General features: G+C 51.9%; 1 pseudogene; it reads left to right on the top strand.

Annotated features, from left to right (window-relative positions):
* The window catches only part of LOC125614657, a 24478-nt pseudogene extending 19821 nt beyond the window's left edge, over window positions 1-4657 (top strand).
* The last annotated feature ends 1328 nt before the right edge of the window (window positions 4658-5985 follow it).

The following is a 5985-nucleotide window of genomic DNA, read 5'->3' as shown; positions in this document are numbered from 1 at the left end:
AAAATAATACAAGGGGGAGAAATGAATGACAGTAGAGGGGATAGAGAGAGAAGAGGGGAGGGGAGGGGGGATAGTAGAGGATAGGAAAGGCAGCAGAATACATCAGACAGTAGTATGGCAATATGTAAATCAATAGATGTGTAACTGATGTGATTCTGCAATTTGTATACGGGGTAAAAATGGGAGTTCGTAACCCACTTGAATCAAAGTGTGAAATATGATATATCAAGAACTATGTAATGTTTTGAACAACCAACAATAAAAAAATTTTTAAAAAGTGGGAACAGAGAAAAAAAAGAATTCAAGATTATTTTAAAAAAAAAAGAATTTAGGATTACTGGTCTGAGGTTTAGTAGAACACTTGCCTACCATCCAAAAGGCCCTGGGTTCAATACCTAAAGCCACAAAAAAGATGAAAGGTGCTTTCACTAGAAAGCCTCTGAGTTCTCATGTGCTTTGATGTGTGACAGTTGGACACTCCTCACCAAGTCCCCGGGGGCAGTGTCAGTATTTGTCATTTGTGTTCCTGCCACACTCTGCTCAGGGTTTTCTTGGGACCCTAGTGTTTGGCATGATTTTCACCATTGGCCAGTCATGGATGTGATGACAGGCATGGACAGGGACCCCTCAGAGATGGGCACTGGAATCTGCCTTCTGATCACCACTCAGGTGAACCCCCACTCTCACCCCGCTTCCTGAGGGACCCCGTCGTCCCTCTTCCTCCTCAGCAGTACTCAGCCAGAGCTGGGGCCAGGCCAGGCTCAGGGCTGGGTTCAAGGCTAAACACTGGCCTGAGCAGGGTAAGGCCCCGGGTTGGAGGCTGATCACCGCCCCAAAAGAAATCAATCAAATAAAGACGTTGTGCCCATCTACAACGAGAAATATTGAAATCAATAAAGACATGCTGTCCACCTGACAACCCCAAAACAATTAAGAAACAAAAAAAAAATATTGGGGCTGGAGCTCAGTGGTAGAGGCTCACCTGGCATGTGTGAGGCCTTGGGCTCCATCCTCAGCACCCCATAAAAATAAAATAAAAATGTTGTGTCCACCTCCAGCTAAAAAAAATAGATTTAAAAAAAATAGAGAATCAAAAGACCCTGGCTTTGGCTTCTGAATTCCCGTGAGGCTGATTGAGAAGGGTCTCTTATTTGGCCTTCATATCAGAGAGCCCTGTCATTGAAGATGGAAGGAACCAGGGTCCTGGGGCCAGTAATGCAGAGTCCACTTTTATTAATTAATTTATTTTAATTCTGCAGTTCTTTGTGGTGGGCTTGAAGGTCCTCCTTTTGGATGAGCTTCATTATAAAGGGTATGGCCTGGGCTCTGGCTTCTCCCTCTCCATCTCAAGCAACATCTGTGAAACCATCCTGGGGAAGGCTGTCAACCCCACATCCATCAACACCAACCAAGGTAAAGGGCCCTGCCTCCCGTTGGGCACCTCTGCAGGAAGTTTTCATGCATGCAGAGAATTTCTCTGGGGGAAAATGTCTGTTTCAGAAACATTTCTTCTGAATTTTCAGTGTGCAAAGGTTTAGAAATATAGCTGAGTGCAGAGGCTCAAGCCTGTCATCCCAGCAGCTCAGGAGGCTGAGGCAGGAGGATCACAAGTTGGAGGCAAGCCTCAGCAATGTAGTGAGGCCCTAAGCAACTCAGTGAGACCCTGTCTCTAAATAAAATATAAAAAGGGCTGGGGACAGGGATCAGAGGTTAAGAGGTCCTGGGTTAAATCCCTAATACCAATTAATAATAATAATAATAATAATAATAATAATAATAATAACAACAACAACAACAAAACTTACATTCAAAATGATATCCAAACTTTCACGTTTTATAAGAATATTTCAAGGACAGTCAACATGCCACAGAGTAATCCTGCCTCATATTTCTTAGCAGGAACCTGCACTTCAAGGATAAAGAAGTGTTGATTTTAGCCAATTGTCTTCTGGTGGACATTTCAGTCCTTTCTCAGTCACAGTTAGAATCGAAGTGAATATCCTTGGGAAATCATCTGCACATATTTTAGCAGTTGTTCTTAGCAAATAAGATTCTAAGAATGAAATTGCTACACCAAACCACTTGTTCAGGCAAGGAGTAGTTAGTTCGATGATTACAAGTTCAAGGACAGCCTTGGCAAATAAGTGAGACCCTGTCTCAAAAAGGGCTGGGGTAGAATGAATGTTCCTGGGTTCAATCTGCAGTATTGCCAATTTAGGGCGGAAGGCACTGGGGATTGAACTCAGGGACAGTTAACCCCTGAGCCCCGTCTCCAACCCTCTTTTGTATTTTATTCAGAGATAGGGTCTCGCTGAGTTGCTTAGAGCCCCAATTTGGCTGAGGTTAGCCTCCAATTTGCAATCCTCCTGCCTTAGCCTCCAGAGCCACTGGGATTACAGGCAGGCACCATGACACCTGGCTTACAAATCTTAATAAAATAAAAATTGCAAAACATTTGAGACTTCTTAGGAGAGGGAAATTGACTTTTTTTCTTTTCTTTTGGCCTCTGATCCCTGCATCTGTTATTTGCTGGGAAGTCTCTCATGGAAAATATTTGTGTGCATTTTTGTGTTTTCTTGGAATTGAATGTGGAGCTGGTTCTCGGCCTCCAGTGCCACGTCATCAAATTGAGGAAAATGAAGATGGGTCCCTCCAGTGTGCCTGAGGGATCCCATGGGAAAAACTGGACCTTGGGTAGCAGGGTCGGGGACACTTACAGAAGAGTAGGCAAAGTGACACCAGACTCTTCCTAGAATTTCAGAAAATCTAAGGTGAATTGAGGATCTGGATGTTCAAAGCAGCTGGGCCCCAGCCATGGTTGTGGGGGCAAAAGCTGGGTAGGAGTTGGGGTGTCTGCCAAGACCTCCTGGCTTTGGGGGGCCTGCCTTGATACCTTTCCTCTGAACCCACCTCTGAGCCAATCCTCTACTCTGGGCATCATGCAGGTGGCCAAAAAGCTGAAGGAGCAGCAGATGGTGATGTGGGGCCACCGGGAGACATCCATGGTGCATGAGCTCATCCGGTGTATGCAGTACCCGCCCCCAGTCAGCATGTGCAGCTCCCGGGCCTCGAGCACCAGTGGGCCTTGGGGTCTCCACTGTCCATGGGTTTCATTCTCGGATCACAGGGTAGGCAAGGTCCCTGTGTCATTGGATATTCATGAACCTGCTAAGTGCTGGATGCTGGGGATGGAAGAAAATGCCTGCCACCCTCAGCAGGGAGCGAGGAGCACACATCCTGGAAACCCAGCATGGGGCTCTGTAGGGACTGTGCTGGCAGCAGGGGACCCTCACCTCTGCTCATGCTGGTGGGATGCTGCCCTAGGCATCCAGGAGCAGGTGCCCAGGCTCTGAGCACAGACTGGGGCTCCAGATGGACCTGAGCTGAAGCACCGGGCTCTCTGGGGCACACCTTGAGGCCAAGGCAGGAGGATGGCAATGTGGAGGCCAACCTCAGCAACTTAGTGAGGCCCTGTCTGTAAATAAAACACACACAAAAAAAAAACGGGCTGGGGACAGGGCTCAGGGGTGGAGCACCCCTGGATTCAATCCCCAAGACTGAAAAAAGACAGATGGTGGATTTGGCTGTGAGGCCATCAGAGCCGCAGAGGGCTGGTGGTGTTTGAAGCGGGGAGGTCAGTTCCAGCAGACAAGGCCATGGCAGAGAGGAGGCCAGAGACCAGCTGGGCCATGGCCAGGTGACCCGTGTTGCAGTCACCTTGGGGTAGAGAAGAGGGAGGGTGGGAGAGGCCCCAGGGCTCAGGTGCCTGGGGCAGGAGGAGTGCCCGCTGCAGCTGCGCCTCTTCGTGGATTGAGGGCTGCACCCCGGCCTCCCTGGTGCCCTCTGCCATTTTCTTAGCTCTTCCTCTACCACTCAGCAGCAGCCACAGTGAGAAGGGCTGTGTCTACAAAGTCAGGTGGCAGCCCAGGTTGTCCTGTGGGTTCTCACTTGGTGACCTTTCCTGAAAGAAGCAACCACAGGAAAAGCCACAGTTGCAAACTCTAGGTTGCTTTCGAGTCCTTGGTAGGGACAGTTGCCATTTCAAGAGACATCTTCAGCATTTGAGTCTCATCCCCAGCCCCCCAGTCCCCTATACTGAGGACCAAACCCAGGGTCACTTGACTCCTAAGCCACGTCCCCAGCTCTTTTTATATTTTATTTACAGATAGGGTCTCGCTGAGCTGCTTAGGGACTTGCAAAGTAGCTGAGGCTGGCCTCCACCTTGTGATCCTCCTGCCTCAGCCTGCCGAGTTACTGGGGTGATGGGCTACTGCGTCTGGCAGCCTTTCAGTTTGGTCTAGTATCAGGGACTAGGTCCCATAGCATTAGTTGGGTGCACAGCGGTGTTAGCAGATGATACTTCAGGAAGGTGGTGGGGTCTCCTGAGGTTCTGGTCTCAGTCATGGGCAAGCTTGGTGGCCAGCTTGGGGGATCTGTGGTGGCCCAGGGCTGACCACCTGCCCTCTCCCAGGTACAACCCCATGGCAATGGCCTCTGGGGGCCTGTGCCTTGGGGCCTCTCTGTCCTGGCTGCCTTCCTGGGCTCCATTGGCTTGGGGACACGGATCTTGTTGGCGGTCACCACCATCTCCCTGTCCTTTGAGATCTTCGTCAAGGAGCCAAGTGAGGTGGGCAGCATGGGCACTCTGCTCTTCTGAGAAACATGCCTACCAGAGGACCAGGGAGGATGCCATGCGGTGCTGTGGAAGACAGTGGTGACCGGGTGGCAGTGGTGCTGTGGCGGGTGGGGACATAGTCGTCTGGCTGACATCTGCCCCTCCTCTCCACTGTGGGGCGGCCACCCTTGGTGGGCCTCCTCTCTCCTGGCTTTGGCAGCTGCAGCCATGACAGGGATGGGGAGTGCTGTCCCCATTTTCTGTCTGACTTTTGTTTTGGCCTCCCCTCCCCCCCCTCAGTGATGTGTGCAGCCACTGTGGCACACCGTGGTCCCCACAAAGGTGGATTTTTGACCCTGGTTGGAAGCACAAAATATCTGTGTGTGGCCTTAGGGTGGTCGGGCATTGGGTCGCACCTCCTCTGGGGACATGGACAGCATCATCAGCATGTCTCCATCGTCACCAGCGGTGGCACTCTCTGGGTGCAGACTGGTCCTGTGGGGGGTGTTGGGTCCTCTGGGCTCAGGATGACAGAGCTCCCTACCCAGCGGTGGGCGACTGCTCTCCAACCAAGTGTCCAGATGGGCCTCATGCTGGGGCAGAGCCAGGACTGCCATCCCTGCCACCTTGTGGCCAGGCAGATTTGTCCTCATCGCAGGAGGCCTGGGGTCGCCACCTCCACCCTCACCTGGCCTAATTCGGTGTCCTCAGGGGACCACCCCACCACGTCCACTTGTCCAGACTCCAGTCAGCCCTGGTGTGTCCTCACTGTGCAGCTACCCCTGAGCCCCTGGGAAGGGACATATTCTGTCTTTCCCTGTGTTTATGGAATGTTCTGACTGCACTTAGGGACCAAATGGAAGTAAGGGGACAGCGAGATGCCACCAGCTCTATTGGCCTCCACCACATTCAGCCTCCACCACACTTGAAGGCCAGGAGGGGAGGTTCAGGATCAGGGCCTGAGCTCAGGGTCGGGGGTTTGGGGTCCCTGGGAAGATGCTCTGGTGTCTGAGACAGAAAGACAATGACGTCTCTGATGACAGGTGATATAGACCATGAAGCTGGGGACCTTTCCGGAATTCTCAGAGGCCCCTCTCAGACTCAACTGCAGGCTCCCTTGGGAGGGTGCACCAATTCTGCACAGGCCCTGTCATGGCTCAGTAGAGATGGCACACTGTCCCCAGAGACCTGGGACAAGAACCAGAGGGGCTGTGGTCCTGCCCAGGGCCCAGCACCTTCTCCCATGTGGCCTTGCTAGACCCAGTCCCCAGCAGGGCAGCCTCACCACCAGCCACCTCCCAGCCCACAGGGGCCTCTGCTGTACCTCTCCTGCTCCTGTTAGAGGGCAGGGCCTCCCAGGCTACTGCAAG

Source organism: Marmota marmota, unplaced genomic scaffold (genome assembly GCF_001458135.2).
Source record: "Marmota marmota marmota unplaced genomic scaffold, marMar, whole genome shotgun sequence".
In the NCBI taxonomy this organism is placed as follows: domain Eukaryota; kingdom Metazoa; phylum Chordata; class Mammalia; order Rodentia; family Sciuridae; genus Marmota; species Marmota marmota.
Note: the sequence above shows the minus strand (reverse complement) of the source record. Positions and strands in the feature narration are given on the sequence as shown.